Here is a 16,688-nt window from a genome sequence, read left to right as displayed (position 1 = left end):
AGGGGTCCATCAGGTAACCCTCTGTCCCCTTGGGGGCATCGGATATCTCTCACGAGTCACAAAAATAGAAACGAGAATTAAAAGGAAGAAAAGGGGGGTTGAATTTATTTGCCAAGGCTGGAAAGAGCCCATGAAGGAGGGGGCTTTTGGGGTGCTGGTGATGCCTGTCGTCTTGGTCTGGGTGGTCATTAATTAGATGGGTGAATGCTTATCGTGATAATTATTCATGAACCCGAACGGGGAGTTATGTACATTCTCCACGCGTGATTCTGATGGCTGGGGGCTTCGTCTCTACGCGCGTGTACCTTCCATCTCTCTGTTTTGAGCCCTCTCCATCTCTCAGCGCACACGCACGCACACACCCCCCAAAACTGTAAACTGCTACCATAATCAGAACAGCAGTCCTCCTTGGCCCCTCGCAGCTCTTGGCCTATTTCCTGCCCAGGAGACAGAGGCCTGGAAGCAGCCAGGCCTGGAGCCCTCCGAGGTGGCCACAGCCCCACGTCTCTCCATATCCTGGGCACTCTTATGTCCCATGGGAATCATACTCTTCAGGTAGCTTGTCGGCCAGGGGAACATACCCAACCACGATGGCCCTGCGCCGACCCGCCCTGGGGCACCAGCAGCCCGTCATACAGAGTGGAAGGAATTACTCAAGATTTAAAGCATCCCCTCGGCAGGGGCAGCCCCTGGCTGGCTCGCTGGGCTGGATGCTGGAGACGCAGGACGGTGGCGAGGCCAGCTACAAAGCGTTACGTTTGGGCACCATGCTAGTGCTCAACAAGGCAGCGAGCAGGGTGCTGTGAACACCCCCATGTCGCAGAGGAGGACAGTAAGGCTCAGAGAGGGGAGGTGCCGGTCCAAGGTCACACAGCGTGTATCAGAGCCAACAGTCCACGGTAGGTCTGACCCGGGCCCAAGTCCACTCACTTAACCATGTGCTTCCCTCACTCGCTCATGCACTCCATCACCGTATTATGCACTCACTCACTGTGTGCCAGGCACGGTTTCAGGCACTAGGGACAGAGCGGTAAATCACTCAGCCCCTCCTTACCAGAGCTGACTTTCCCATGGGGGAGATGAGACAATACACAAGTCAACTAAAAAGTATGCAATGAGAGGGAGAGGACAGAGAGCACAGTCAGGAGGGCCCTGAGGGGGGTGGGTGTCCCTGGAGCCAGACCAGACAGCCTGGAGGAAGCCACGTGGCGACCCGGGGAAGCACGTTCAGGGTAGAGGGAATGGCCACTGCAAAGGCCCAAGGACCGAAGCCGGCCTGACACGTGGCAGAATGTGCAAGGAGGCCAGCGTGGCTCGGAGGGAGGTTGGGAGGGGAAAGTGGTAGAGCTGAGGTCAAAGAGGCCTCCGCTAAATGCAGAGGAACGGGGCTTGTAGAGCGCGCACCAGGCATCATGCCCTTTTCTGTACTGTCTCCTGATGGCGTCCCAACCACAGCCTGGGGGGAGGGTGTTGCCCCCATCACGTTCCAGAGGGGAGAGCGGGTGGAGGATGGGAAAACTCCCCAGGGTGGCCCCGCTGGCCAAGGACACAGCCAGGGCAGGAGGGCAGCGCTGCACCTCCAGATAACCACCAGGCCAGCTGATGCGGGCAGAGTCAAGGATGGGGCGGCTGGGGGGCAGTGAGGGCTCTTGGCTGGGGGCCTAGGGTCCCAAAGCTGTGCACTCCCACGACAGACGGTTCGTGGAAGCTGGAGGCTAACACCCAGCCCCTGGCTCCCAGGCCCTCACAGTTTCCGACCCTCGGTCCTCAGGCCCCCCTGCTCGATCTGGTACCAGTCTGACCTGCGAGCAAGGGAATAATTTTTCCCCCATCTACTCAATTTTTAAAAAATTTAACGGAATTTGTTTTATCTTATCTTCTTTTAAATTTTATTTATTTGTTTTTTCAGTAATCTTGACACCCCACGTGGGGCTCGAACTCACAACCCCAAGATCAAGAGTTGCATGCTCTACCGACGGAGCCGGCCCGGTGCCCCTGAAGTTTATTTTAAAAGTGACCCAGATGCTAATGTTGACCTGACGTTCATACATAGAGCACCACCAGTGAAAGAAACAGAACTCAAATACAATCAGACCTCTAGACCTAAGTCCCAGTTTATGGGAAGCACAGGGGACAGCGGAACAAGTCGAATGACACCACAAGGATTCCTCGGCTGGATCCAGACTGTGGAAAACTCGAGGGGACACAGGACAAGGGTCTTTGGCAGATACACGAGGCAAACAGCAAGCACACAAAAGTGCCGACGCGAGAAATCCTATCAACTACAGAAGACGTGAGGGACCCGTCAACCAAACGCACAGCGCGAACCTTGTCTGGATTCCAAATCACACGAGCACATTGAAAAAGCATGGTAAGACAATTGGGGAAATGTAAGGATCTTAAGGAATCACCAGTCCTTTTTTGTCCTGCAACAACAGTATTGCGGGGTTTGTTTTCATAGACTCTTTAATCTTTACAAGAGAAAAAGCTGAAAAATTTATGGCTCAAGTATATGACGTATGGGAATTGCTTTGAAATAATCAGGGAGGTGGAGCCTGGGTTACAAATGAAAAAGCCTGGTCATCATTGGTAATTGCGGGACACTGGGGACGGGGACGGGGACGTGGGGAAGGCATGAGACCATTCTCCCGAGCATGAGTGAATACTTCCATCGTACAAAGGTTTTAAACATTTTGCAAAAGGAAATGTGCCCTGATCATAACAGTGAAGAATTATGGATGGCTCACTGGGTGAATCTTTGTTACCGAGTCTGAACACGTGTCCTGCCTCTAATAACTAACAGCGATCACAGTCAAAGCCACCACAATGACAGAACGATGGCAGCGCGGTGCCGAGCGTCACACATGCCACTGACTCACTCACTCCTCCCAGCTACCCCGGGAGGCCGCAGGAACCCGTCTCCTCCTGCTCCAGATGTGGAAACCAACACTGAGCAATGTGGGGCTCCGGGCCTGGCCCGAGGTCAGAGAGGGAGCTCTGCCAGAGCGGGAGAGGCCCAATGGGGAGCCTCTGCCCTGAGTAGGTGCGGGAGGGGAGGCCAGTGAGCCCTGGCGAGCGGGGACGCACAGGAGACCTGGCCTTGGTCCCATCAAATAGTAAAGGCTCCTGCAATCCAATATTCACATCTTGGCACGGGCCTTTGCCAAAGTCAAACCTTCGGCCACCCCAAGGGAGCCTAAAATGATAACCGGCCACAGATGACACCAGCAGACTTTTGGGCCCACAGCAGGATCTTGGGTCACAGAAGCTGTCGTATCAGGGTCTGTCTGCCTGGACAGTCCTCCTTCGAGGTCGCAAAGCCAGTCCCAATACCCCCGAATATCAGCGGGATGCGTGCCCCTGCCCCCACTCCGGGAGCCAGGAGAAGCGAGGGAGGATGGCAAGTGACACTGGCATCCTTCCCATCCCCGTCCTGGGCCTGTGGGAACCATCTCCTTCTGGGGCTTCAGTGGGATCCTGGCTAACAGGGGAAGCCAGGGAAGCTTCGGGGTGGGGGTGGGAGCAGAAATTGAGGCCGGGAAAGAGGGAGAGACACAAAAGGCAGCGACATGGAGAGGAAGAGGAGGCGAGGAGGGAGACAGAGAAGGCGGCCCGCCGGGAGCCTGCAGAACCCAGGGACCCAGGGACGGCAGAGAGGACCGCTCTGGGCCTCAGCTGCCTTGTCTGTGACCCGACCGTGCGTTTGTGGGGGTGACGTCGTGGCTCAATCACGCTAGGTCAGAAGCCTAGAAAAGTACCCCAAACATTGCAAAAGTGAACACATTTGCTATCATTTCTGGAGGACAGTGGCTCTCATCCCAGCTAGTCACACAGGGAGCTTAAAAAACACAAACCAAAAACACCCAATAAATGCTCAGGCCCCACCGCCGGAGACTGGGATTCAAATGGCCTAGGCCTGGGGTACTGCATCATTGCCCCCACGACGGGAGGGGCAGGGGCAGTGCCCAGGAGGCCCCTCTGTCCGCCCACCCTCCCCCACCTTGGGCCACCAGGAGTCGGGGACCTGCTGAGGAATGCGAGGCATGGAGCCGGGCCTGGCACAGCCATCTCCCATCTCCGGGTCCCCTCCCCCTTCACGAACTCCCAGGAACCCATCCTGCATCCAGTCCAGGCAGAAGCCTCCCCTGGGAAGGTATCAGCCAGCTCTAGGTCGCCCAGCCCTGAATCCCCACTCCCAGCCTTCTCCTTGGAGCGCCAGTCCTGAACCCCGTCTCCTCCTGGGTCCCCTTCACGAAGCGCTGATCAGTGGTGGAGTGAGTGACCCTGACAGCTGACAAGGAGCCCGCAGAGCTTATCTCCTGCTCGGGTGGGCAGGGGTGACCTGAGAAGGCTTCCCAGAGGGGGTGACCTTTAGGTCAAGACACAAAGAATACATGAGAGGGAAGCACTTAACAAAGGTCAGGAATGCTAAAGTGCAAGCAGATCGGGCAAGGCCTGGTCCCCCAGGGGAGGGACTGGGTTTGGGCCCTCTCCCCAGGCAGTGTGGGACATGGAAGGATTTCAAGCAGAGAAGGCCCCCCTCCTCAATGTGCTGACTTCAGCCACACCTGCTACCCTCCACCTTTCTTTCACAGGGACAGAGAACTCCAGCTGGCCCACTGGAGAGTGTCAGGGGATCCCCAGGTCCTGCCACCCCTGCGGGCCCTAGCTCCTTCCTGCCACGCTGTGAGGAGACCCAACCAGAGCTGCTTCCCGCAGCCCTGAGCCTGTTCCCCGATAATTAAACCGTAAGCTGATTAGTCAAGGAAAACCTTTAATTAGCCCTTGAAATCATTCAGGAAAATTACAACCTCCTCTCCGGGCACCCTGCCCACCCTCTGCCAGGGACTAGGAGTGGTGCCAGGGAGGAAGCAGGGTCGGGGGGGGGGGGGGAGGATGGGGGGCTCCTGCCCCTAAGGTGAGCCTCACCCGGCAAAGGCCAAACCTAGGGTGCAAGGTGCCTCGTGGGAGGGGACGGTACAGACTCCCCCGGCCACATCACAACTGCCCCAGAATAAATCCACCAAGAAGTGGGCAAGGATGGTGCTGGAAAAGTGTGGCACTCTCCTGACAGACATCAGAGAAGACAAACAAACGGAGAGACAGATCACGTTCACGGACTGGCAGACTCAATGTCGTGGCTGTGTGTGTGACGAGATGCATGTCTAATATTTAAATAGAATTCAAAGAGCCAAGAATGGCCAAGACATTCCTGAAGAACAAGTAGGAATGCTTGCTCTCCCCAAGATCAAAACTTCTTATCAACGACAGAAACGAGGGCAGGGTGGTAGTGATTCCGGAACAGGCCAGAAGAGCAAGAGAAAAGGACAGGGCATCCGGCAACAGACCCACTTATACAGACACATGATTTATGATAAGGGTGGCCATGGAGAAAAGTCAGTCTGTTTTTAATAAATAGTCCTTGGATGACTGGGGATCCAGGCGAAAACTATGAAACTGGATGCCTACCTCACACCACACACCACACACACACACACACACACACACACACACACACACACTCTCTTCCAGAATGAAGAAAGGTAAGAAGCAGAATTATAAAACTCTAAAGGATACGAGTAATATATTTGACTATATTAAAATTAAGCGCTACTGTTCATCAAAAGATACCATAAAGAAAGTGAAAAGGCGAGCAGTAGGCCGGGAGAATTACAGCATCTTCGAAACAAAGGCTCTCCTCCAGAACCTGGGATTTAACTCAAAGAAGTAACAAACAAAAATGCAGACAGCCCGATGGGAAACAGGCAAGTGACTGGAATGGGCTCTTCACAAGAGAGGCGCTCCAGATGTTCAGGGAACAGGTGAAAAGCTGCTCCACCTGACTGGCCGCCAGGGAAATGCAAATCTGCACCCCGAGGAGATGCCTACGAGAGCCTGATCTGCTCAGCACCAGTTCGCAGGACGGGCCAGCGCTCACCACGGGTGCCGCCCATCCCCTCCTGTGTGTGCCATCCCCTCCTGTCTGTGAAATGGGCCGAATGGTCAGAGCCACCTTCCGGGATCCCAGGAAGGCCCGGGCAGACGCCGGGGAGCGCTACGCGGGGGCGGGGCACTGGGCCTGGCAGGCGCAGACCTTCAATTAGTTTTCCCTATTAATCAGCCTAAGGAATAAATCACTCCCCAGACCCAAGGTCATTTCAGGCCTTCCCCTGTCTCGGAGCAGGGATGCCCCAGAAGGCTGTGAGTCCACGAAACAGATGCCAAATGGGTAGGAAGTGGATCTGTTTACCTACCAACCACCGTGTCCCTGGAGGCCACAAAGGACCAGGCACTCCAGAATATATGGAGGAGAAACACGACAACAGGCACGTTCATATTTATACCCCAGGCACTGGCGTAAGTATGTTAGGAGCAGAGCTTCAGAGATACCCTAGAACACCAGGGTGGCCTCGATTCTAAAGGACAAGCAAGACATGGAGAGGCCCCAAGCGGCTCTCTGCATTCAAATCCAGACCAACCGCAAAACTGACAGCGATGTTAGCTACCCCTCCCCTCGTCCCTCAGAGGCCCCTGAGCTCTCTCCTCCCCTCCCCTCCTTCAGCCAACTCCTGCTCACCCTTCCCATGGCATTCCCTCCTTACTCAGGGCAGATCACCCATCATGCACTGTGGCAGCGAGACTCAGGGCTTATCACGGCTCCTTCATTCCTTCCTCCCTTCACGTTCAGCGTTGACTGAGCCACCCAGGCGCATACATAGCAAGCTGAGGTTATACAGCAAGGGACACAGTAAGGGTCCCCCCACCCCCCGACCCAACCCATGAAGCCAAGTTATGAGGAGTAGGGAGGACAAGAAGCCAACCGACCCACAAATCATAATGTAATGTAAGTAGCAATGATGAGTGCCCAAAGAAAATCAAGCCCGGGAAGGTAAGAGGGAGAGTGACAGGTCCCAGACGAGGCAGCAAGAACCAAAGGCCCTGAGGCACGACCCAGCCTGGAATGCTCCAAGAACAGCGTGGCAGGAGAAAAGAGGAAGCTGGCAGGAAAGCTGAGCCAGGATCTCATGACCACCTCCCCCCACCCCAAGAGAGATGAAGCCACAGGAGGATCCCCAGCTCCCTCTGGCTTTATGTGAGGACAGACTGACTCTGGAGGCATAGAGCAGTGTAGAGAATGGCAGAGTGGTTCTGGTTGTGTGGGGGAGGGGGGGGGGGGGGGGGGGGGGCAATGGGGAAGGAGGGAGTGCGGAGTGGGGAGCAGTCCAGGCAGAAGACGAGGGTGGCTTAAAGAGGGGCTGCCACCGAGGAAGACTGAAAGGTGCCAGGTTCTGCTCTGCAGGTAGGCAAGTGGCCTTTCTGCCATCGTGGCTGCGAAGGAGGGACGAGAGGAGTCAGGGTGCCACCAGGCTCCTGGCCCGATCTAGAGGATGGATGGGGCGCCCGTTAATGAGACAGGTTCACGGTGGGGGGGGTAGGAGATGGGGGTTTGGGAGTCCGGCTTATTTTACCTGTCTGTGTGTAGATCTGGGACCAGGGTCTGTGTCTCCTACACGAGGGCGCTCAGGAAGGGCCACCCGTGGTCCCGACTAGCTTGCCTGGGGAAATGTGTGCACGCACACCCTGCCCGCACGCCCCGGGCAGCCATGTTCAAGGACACTGACACGCGCACAGCAGGAGACAGATCAGCTCTGGGTTGTTCTCACACTAGAAGAGTACACAGCAACGAGGGGGGACGAACTATGGACACACTCGACCACGTGGCTGGACCCCACAGACTGGGATCAAAGAAGGTAGCCGCTAACAAGACGTGCGGAAGGACTCCATTTCTATGAAGTTCAAGAGCAAGCAAGGTGGCGTTCTGTAATTCAGGGATGCACGCCTGGCAGGAACTCTCTAGAAAGGCAGGGACGCGGTGACCCCCAAGGTGAGGGGAGTGATCGCTTCCGGGGTCGTGATCAAGAGGGTGATGGGGGGGCTCCTAGGGTGCAGTGTTCGGCCTTCCCCTAACGGTGGCAAGGTGTTTGTTCATCTCATAATGATGGTAAACCGACATTTGCACTTAGGCACATTTCTAGAGGCACGTTCCGCTTTGCAATTATTAAAGGTTTAAAAGTAGAAGAATCAGGGGCGCCTGGGTGGCACAGCGGTTAAGCGTCTGCCTTCGGCTCAGGGCGTGATCCCGGCATTGTGGGATCGAGCCCCACATCAGGCTCTTCCGCTATGAGCCTGCTTCTTCCTCTCCCACTCCCCCTGCTTGTGTTCCCTCTCTCGTTGGCTGTCTCTATCTCTGTCAAATAAATAAATAAAATCTTTTAAAAAAATAAAAAAATAAAAAAAATAAAAGTAGAAGAATCATAAATGTACATAACTATATATACACAACACGGCATCTCAGAGTCAGATCATCTGGGGCCAGCCTGCTGTGGAAGATTCGGGGGAAGGGAGGACCGGGCTGTCGAGGCCCCCTGAGGCCCCGTGGGCAGCAGAGGAGGGGTCCCCAGGGAGAGAGGAGGCAGAAGTGCCTGGGGGGTCCTCACCTGAGGGAGTTACGCTGAAGAGCCCTGCCTTCCGGCCATGTCCTACTTTCTCCCCAGTCCTGGCCTGGACTGCTGAGAGGAGGGGAGGGGAGGGGAAGGGAGGGGAAGGGAGGGGAAGGGAGGGGAGGAGGGGAGCAGGAGGAGGGCGGGAGGAGGCCCAGGATAGCAGGCCGCTTCCCGTTGTGTGGGAGTGGCTGAAACCAGCCTGGGGAAGCCAGCCCTAACCCAGCACAATGCCGCTTTATCGCTTTATCGGGAGTTTCCAGGGCCAGGCCGGGAACCTGGGGGTGGAAGTGGGGAGGGACTGGGAGGGTGCTCGCTGTCTGGGGACCCTGCCTGGCACCCCCACCTGTCAGAGTGCTCCCTTCCAAAGCTCTGTGGCAGCAGGCCTGGAAGGAAGACACAATGGAGGGAGGGGGTGTCAGGGAGGGAGAGCCTTCTAATCCCTCAGGCTTAGTTCAGGGGTGGCAGATGGAGTAGAGCCACAGTGGTCAGGAGCCAGACTCTGCGGTGACCCCACATAAGTCTCCCAGGTTCACAGTCTCCTGCCCTACGAAAGGGGAATCAGAGTTAACACCTACATTTCGGGGTGTTGGGAGAGTGCGGTAAGTTAGCTCAGAGGAAGCACTCAGAGCGAGGCCTGCGAATAGTAACGATACAGAACAAGGCTAAACTCCCGTCTTTGAGCACTTCCTGTGCATTCTGCCTGATGATGATGCATTTATAGCCTCAGAACATCCCTGAGGAGGCACCCTTATCCTCTCCATTATGTAGATAAGGACGCCAAAGCACAGAGCAGTTAAGCGACTTGTCTGGGACCACACAGCTAGTCGTGGCCCAGCTGGTTCCAGAGCCCAAGCCCCCCGCCTCCACGGGGTCCCAGAAGTTAGGAACTCCAGACTGGAGCCATGAGGCCAGGGTTCCAGTCCTGGATCTGCCCCTTATTTGCTGAGGGGTTGCCAGCCCATGCCTCGGTTTCCCCTCAGAGAAAGTGAAAATAGCACAGCTAGACAGTTCCCGGGAAAGGAAGCCCAGATGGCTTTCGACAAACACAAAGATGCTCTACTTCTCTCACCTTAAAATCAGAACCAGCACTAGAACCTTCCCTGACTGCCAAAGGCCAAGGCATCGGCGACTGCCCCAAGCACGTGGCCAGCAAATGAGGCAACCCCGTGCCATCAGACACCAGGGCTGGGGTGCCAACGGGCTCATGCTCTCGGGCAGGCCTGAACGCTACCAGCAGAGCTACCGGGGCACACATCTCCGACCCCCGAGCCCAGAGATGCGGTCCCGAGCGTGTGCGGCCCCATTCGGAGGAGGGACACACCACAAGGGCCTGAAGAGCCATCAGCGAGAACACACGTGTGTCAGGGAGTGGCACACGGCCACAGAAAGCACAAGAAAGCATTTCCAGGTCCTGCCACAGGACTGAAGAGTGAAACCCGCCAGGGTAAGGGCAGAACACAAACGTGGGAAGTCGGCTCCACTGGGGTAGAAACAAAAAGGGGCAGAACACGCGCAGGGACGAATATCCGAAGACAGAAGAGACGCTGGGAACAATGGCTGTGTCGGGGCAGGGGACCGGTGGCGGGCTGGGAAAGGGATGTCCTCGTCACTGCGTCCCCTTCTGGGCCGTATGCAATTATTATTTAGGGGAATAGGTACTACGTGCGCACGGAGCAAAAATGTGCCTTCTTGAAATGAAAACGCTGGAAAAGAGAAATGAGGTTAATAACACGTCCTCCTCAGGGTCTCTGGGCAGAACCACTGCGCCGACGCTCGCCCAGCACACATCGGCGCCTGGCGGGCCGCAAGCGGCGGGTGAGGACAGTATCACTAGAGGCTGGGAGCCGGCGAACAGGAGGCTGCAGCCCGGAGGGGACAGGGCGCAAGGAAACGGAAATTGTTAAAATTGTTGAATCATTAAATTGTTACCACCAGCTTACTGCATGCCAGGCGACCCTGGGAACTCTTTACCACACGATCTACGATCCTCCCAACAGCCCATTTGGCAGGTGACAAGTATGAGGCTCACGGAGCCTCGGCTCTTTCCCAGGGGCCCCAGTGAGGGGGTCAGGGACAGGAGTGGACTGTGTGGCCCCTGCAGAGAAGTCGCCATTGCCCCCGAGGATGGTGGCAGCACCCGGGGCAGGGCAAGGCGGGACCAGAGGGCCCCAGGAGACAGGCTGCCGTGAGTGGTGGCTTGTGTCACATCTGCCGTCGCCGGCTCCCCTGGGACCTGGGAAAGCTCCCCTCTGACCCTCCCTGCTACCCCCCCACCGCCGACACCTTCCTGTGGGCCCAGGCATCTGGCAGAAAACAAGCCCCAGCCCCGGAAAGGGTGGCGGGGGCGGGAAGGGTCCCATTTCCCTGGCCGTGACTTGGAAGGAGGCTGCTTCCTGCTGGCAGCATCTGTGGCCGCCTGGCTCGGGTGATGGGATAAACAGCTGGTGGGGACACCCCGACCGGCGTCTGGCCAGGAAGTCTGCTTTACTGTGAGCCAGCAGGACAAGGAGGGGTGAGGCTGTGGAGAAGAGAGTGAAGGGACTGTGGGGGCCCTGAGGGAGGTAGGGAGCCAGTGCCCAGAAACACCCCTGGTTGAACAGACCTCCAACTGGAATCTCCAAGAGATTCCAACTAAAGAGGAGCCTGGGGAAGAACCAACTGGACAGGAAGTGGCCTTGTCTTATCCCAACCACTTCCAAATCACTGGAGGGCAGCCACCGCAGGCCGTGACTCGAGAGTCCGAAGGCCTGGAGTTCAAGTCCTACCTCTGCCAACTCGCCTGCTATGTAACCTTAGGCACGTCACGGACCTCTGTGGGTCTCAGTTTTCTCATCTCTGAAATGGGGATAATAATGGTACCTACCTTGTAGGTTGTTGTGGAGATTAAATGTGTTAATATGGGGAAAGAAGGGGCACCTGGGTGGCTGTCGGTTAAGCGTCCCACTCTCGATGTCAGCTCAGGTCATGATCTCAGGGTCGTGAGACTGAGTCTCATGTTGGGCGTGGAGCCTGCTTAAGATTCTCGCTCTCCCTCTCCCTCTGCCCCTCACCCCTGCGCGCGCGCTCTCTCTCTCTTTCAAATAAAAATAATAAAATCTTGAAAAAAATATATGGGTAAAGTCCTCACAATCCTGGCAGCACACAGATCCCTCCTCCATCACTGGCCCCCTCCTCCAATCCACCCTCATCTCCTGCTCGGACCATCACACCAACCTCCCCCTGGGTCTCCCTGCTGTTGCACCCCGTGATCCGCTCCCCACATGGTAACATGAGTAATCCTGATAAAAGGGAAACTAGATGTTGCTTAAAGCCTTCCGATGACTCCCCATTACACACAGAACGCAGTCCACGCTCCTTACCTCAGCCTGTCAGCCTCTGGTATACCTGCCACATCTTCCTCACCTTCCTTTTTTTTTTTTCTTTTTTAAGATTTTATTTATTTATTTGACAGAGAGAGAGACAGCCAGTGAGAGAGGGAACACAAGCAGGGGGAGTGGGAGAGGAAGAAGCAGGGTCCCAGTGGAGCAGGGAGACCGATGCGGGGCTCGATTCCAGGACTCTGGGATCACGCCCTGAGCCGAAGGCAGATGCTTAACGACTGAGCCACCCAGGCGCCCCCTTCCTCACCTTCCTGACCTTGCCGCCCACTCTGCCACATGGGCTTCCCTGATGGTACTTGACCATCCCAAGCTCATTCGGACCTCAGGACCTTTGCACTTCCTGTACCCACTACCTGCTCTATTCTTTTCACCTCCTTTCTTAGGCCTGGCTCACCCTTTCTCATGGATCAGATGTCTCCTTCTCCATAAAGCCCTCACTGACTTCCCAGGCTGGTCAGGGGCCTCCTTTGGATTCCTACAGTCCCTGTGCCTCCCGTAGCCCAGCCCTAACGCTTCTGCTTGTGTTCCCTCATCCCAGCCCTGACACTCTGGGCTGTCACTGTCTCGGGATGGGTCCGTCTTCCTTTGTATACTAAAATCTGTGCAGACAGGGCCAGGGCTGTGTGGGTCGCCAGTGGGACCAGCGGTCACATGCAAAAAGAGTGTAACAAGGCTCTGCCCCTCCTTTTCCACACTTCACCTCCTTCCTCCCTGCCCCCTTCCTGAGGAGGTTCAAGTCAGTACAGTTTCATTTCCCACTGTCAGCCCTGAGAGATGCCTCCCAAGGAGAGCTGGGTCAAAGTTGTGGTCACTGTCCTGGACATCCTAGAGGGCAAAAGCCTGGGTGTGGGGGCTTGGTGGGTGTCAGACCTGCTAAGCCCATCACGTGAACCATCTCCCCAGCTGTTCCCAGCTAGCCTGGGGGGCTATAAACCCACCATCTGATGGCTGAGTAAACCACTTCAGCAAGGGCCACAAAGTTGCCCCAAAGCAGGACATGGAGTGAAGGGAGCCCTTAAGCCCTGCGGGAAAGCAGACTGGTACAATTGCTTTGGAGAACAATTTGGAAGGCCCTGCATGTCCATGGTGAGCCACATGCCCAAGAGAGACTCTGGCCACAGTATACAAGGAAACGCATTCTAGAATGTTCAATGCGGCATCATCACTGTCCAAATAGGAAACCACCCCAATGTCCACCAACAGGTGAACAGGTAATTCCTATGTGGCACAATCACAAGAAGAGAGACACTCCTGGCAGAGACAACGAATCCTAGAGCTACGCACACGTCCTGGCAAAGAGAAAGGCAAACTCGAATGTTGAGCAGAAAGAGCAGGTTGTTGACCGGGACGCCGCTTACATCAGCCGGCAAACAGTAAAACAGTGGTGGGCCACCCTGGCTGGCCACTGGAACCTCATACTGAGGCCCGCCCCACCCCAGACCCAATGACTCCAAGTCAGAAGCCCTACGGCTGGCCTGGGCCGCGGCAGATTTGAAAGCTCTCCAGGTGACTACAGAGTGGAGCTGGGATTGAGAACGGTGGCCCTATCAGCTGTGAATACATTCGAGGGGAGTAACAGTAGGAAGACCTGCAGGGAGACGAACACCAAATCCAGGTCCAGCGGCGCCCCAGCAGTTGTACCAGTCTGCAGGGAGGCCGGGGAGGGAGTGGGGCATTGAACGCCATCCACCCTGCGAGTTCCGTCCCAGGCCGGATGCTGGAGGCGTGGGGGTTCTGTTAATTGAAGGCTTTACCTTTCCCCCTAATCTAAAATGCAGCCTAAGGAACAAAACTGGCAAGGAAGAAATCACTTGCCTAAGGTCCCACGGCTGGTGACAGGGCAGAGACCTGAATTCAGGTCTTCGATGTCAAAGCCCCAGCCCTCACGTCTGCGCCAAGCCTGGGACGCTGAGCAAGCTGGAACCACGAGGCCAGGAGATGGGGCTGGCCTCACAGGACTGCTTGGCAGTGTGCCCACCCGGTGACCCGGCCACAGCCGGAAGGGGGGGCGCAGCTTCCTGAGAGAGCCAGCAGGCAGGTGGAGAGGGACCCTCCTCCATCTCTGAGGTTCTCCCCAGGTGGCAGTGGCAGCAGGACTAATGCCAACACAGCACCTGGTGGGTGCCAGGTCCAGGCCACGCGCTTTCCGCTCTGCGCCCTCCCGGCCATTCCACAAGGTAGTCACTATCATTTCCATTCGGCAGGGGAAGAAATGGAGGCCCAGGAAGTTAAGCGACTTGTCCACGGTCCCACAGCCCACGTGAGTGACAGGGCTGGGTCTGAACCAGTCCCCAGAACTGCTCCACCGACACAGGACAGCTCCTCCTCAGCCCCTGCTCCACTGGCCCCCCACCCCCAGGCCAGGCACCCTAGGGGTCCAGATGTAGCCGGGTATCACTGGCTGGGGGTGTGGTTCCAGTCGGCTCCCACCAAGGGACACCGAGAGACCCTAGAGGCCCAGGGGTTCTGCGTCTTGTCCGCTGCTAGAGTCCCAGCACCCAGCACAGTGTCCAGCATGCAACCACCAACCATCAAGCACCCTCCATTGGCCAGGCGGTGCTTCAGGCGGGGATTCAGGGAAGGAACAACATGGAGAAATTCCTGCCGTGTGGGGCCCACATTCCTGGGGGGGGGACGGGGGGGGGCAGAGGCAGACAACACAGGGGCCCTGACAAACAAGGTAAGCACAGAGCAAAGCCTGGGAAGAAACAAGATAGGGAGATAAAGAGTGTGTGAGGGACAGTGAGAGGCAGGTGGTGCTGGTAGGGCTGCACGTGGGTGACCATGAGTAGGGGGGCGCTGGGAAAGGATTCCAGGCAGAGGGAACAGGAAGGTCAAAGACCTGGAGGGTGGCATATGCCTACAGAGTTGAAGAACAGCAAACAGGCCGGTGGGGTTGGACCTTGAGAAGGATAGGGAGAGCCGTAGGAAATGAGGTGGAAGCAATCTGGGACCACCATGAGAGTTTAGGGTTTTAAGTACAGAGAACACTCGGCTTTGTACTGTATCCCATTCAGGGACACCCTCCCCAGTCAAAACCCATCAGACTCACTAGGACTCTGGGCCACCCACAAACACCCCACTCCCATAGGTCCAGGAGAACTTCTCTTCCCAGATCACACCCTTTCAGGGAGCCCAGAGACAATCCATTCCAGTCCAGGGAGTGGTTTGGCCTTGCCCAGCCCCCTGCTTCCAGGAACAGACCTTCAACAATCTACAGTGTAACAACTGGGGGCAGGAGCTCCCGAATCATTCAGACCCGGCACGGAATCTGCCTCTGTTGCTCGGCAGAAGCTACCTGAGCCTCAGTTTTCCCCTCTGTAAAGCAGGTCCACCCAGCACCCACGTCACAAGCTGTGTTATAACGAAACAAGACTGCTGAGCACAGCGTTAGCCCTCATTAAATATTAGCCAAAATTGTGATTATTTGAAAGGCGATAGAGCATAGTACATCTCTGGGCCCAGAACTCGAGTCTGAATCCCAACCCCACAACTTATTCATTAGATGATCCTGGGCAAATCACTTGGGCTCTTAATAAAAGAGCCAACCCCATAACGTTGTAGTGAGGATTAAATATATGGAAAGCATCTAAATGACCTGGCACATAGTGATTTATGAGTGTTTGCTATTATTTTCATTATTTGTGGGAGGGGGCTCCCCTTTACTTGGCCAGGAAGCACCTTTGATCTCTCTCTTGGGCATCCCTCCCGTCCTCCCCAGCAATGTCTCCCATTAGGGTTTTAACTTTGACCCTCACGTATATCATCTGTCAGATTCTGATCTTTGCCCCCTTTGGCCACGCCCCACATTTGATCCATTAAAAAGGTGCCCCCCAACCTAAATCTCATGCATCTGGTCCGCTGGTTGCTGCCGAAAAAACCTCCAAACCACCGCCCCCATGGTTGTGATCTCTGACTTTGGTAAGCGCACCCTCCCTTAAAATGATTTTGACCCCCATTTTTTGACACTCGCTCCCGTCCCCTCGAACCCGCCCCACTTCAAATTTCGAACTTTGTGGTCCCCTTCGCCACGCCCCCTTCGCTCGTTTGACCTCTGACCTCCTCTACACCACCCTCCCCAGCGGCACTGACCCCCGACCTCTTGGAGGCGACCCTTCCCTCCTCGAGCGAACTTTGACCCCAACGGCCCCGCCCCCTACTTACGTAAACGCTGTCCCACCGCCATCGCCCGGCCCACCCCAATCCCCTGGCCAGACCGCTGATCCTACCGGCTCGGCGCTGCAGTCGCTCGCGGCCTAGCTGCTCGACCCGGGATTCCGAACCCTCACACCGCCCTCAGCTCTCTTGCGCCGCCGCCACCGCGGCCACTGCCGCCGCCATGTTAAATCCCCAACGAACATCCGGGGCTTTCCCCCCTCGCCGCCCACCAGTCCCCATAGCAACGGAGCTGACCGGGCAGGGGGCAGGGCCCGCTCAGGGGCGGAGCTGGGCCATTGGCAGAGCCCGCTTCAGCCTCTGATTGGTGCATATCGTCCAATCGGAAACCTTCGGGCAGAAAATGCCAAGCGGGGATTGGAAAATTTGGAAAGGGTGCGGGGAAGCTGGCTCCCCGCCCAATCGGGTCCTTAAAGGGGAAATGACTATCCTCGTGTAATAGTCCCACCTTACACCAAAACGAGTAGGTGAGTGGAAGGCAATAATGCGTAAAAATGGCCAGAAACAGTTACTAAGCACTTATGTGCCACACACCTGGCCAAATGCCTTCCTTGCATTGTCTCACTAAATACTCACTAAAACTCTCTTATTATTAATACCCATTTTACGGATAAAGAAACTGAGGCTC

General features: G+C 56.2%; 1 protein-coding gene across 1 annotated transcript in view; it reads right to left on the bottom strand.

The window, feature by feature from the left end:
* PAK4 (p21 (RAC1) activated kinase 4) overlaps nucleotides 1-16,247 on the bottom strand; it is a 42,446-nt gene extending 26,199 nt beyond the window's left edge. Inside the window, exon 1 of the mRNA XM_040633956.1 lies at nucleotides 16,114-16,247. The gene's annotated coding sequence lies outside the window, so the exon portion shown is untranslated. The remainder of the gene's footprint in view (nucleotides 1-16,113) is intronic.
* Nucleotides 16,248-16,688: the final 441 nt, after the last annotated feature.

This window comes from Ursus maritimus, unplaced genomic scaffold, assembly GCF_017311325.1.
Source record: "Ursus maritimus isolate PB19 unplaced genomic scaffold, ASM1731132v1 scaffold_19, whole genome shotgun sequence".
In the NCBI taxonomy this organism is placed as follows: Eukaryota; Metazoa; Chordata; class Mammalia; order Carnivora; family Ursidae; genus Ursus; species Ursus maritimus.
The sequence above is the reverse complement of the archived record's forward strand: the minus strand, read 5'-3'. Positions and strand labels throughout refer to the sequence as shown.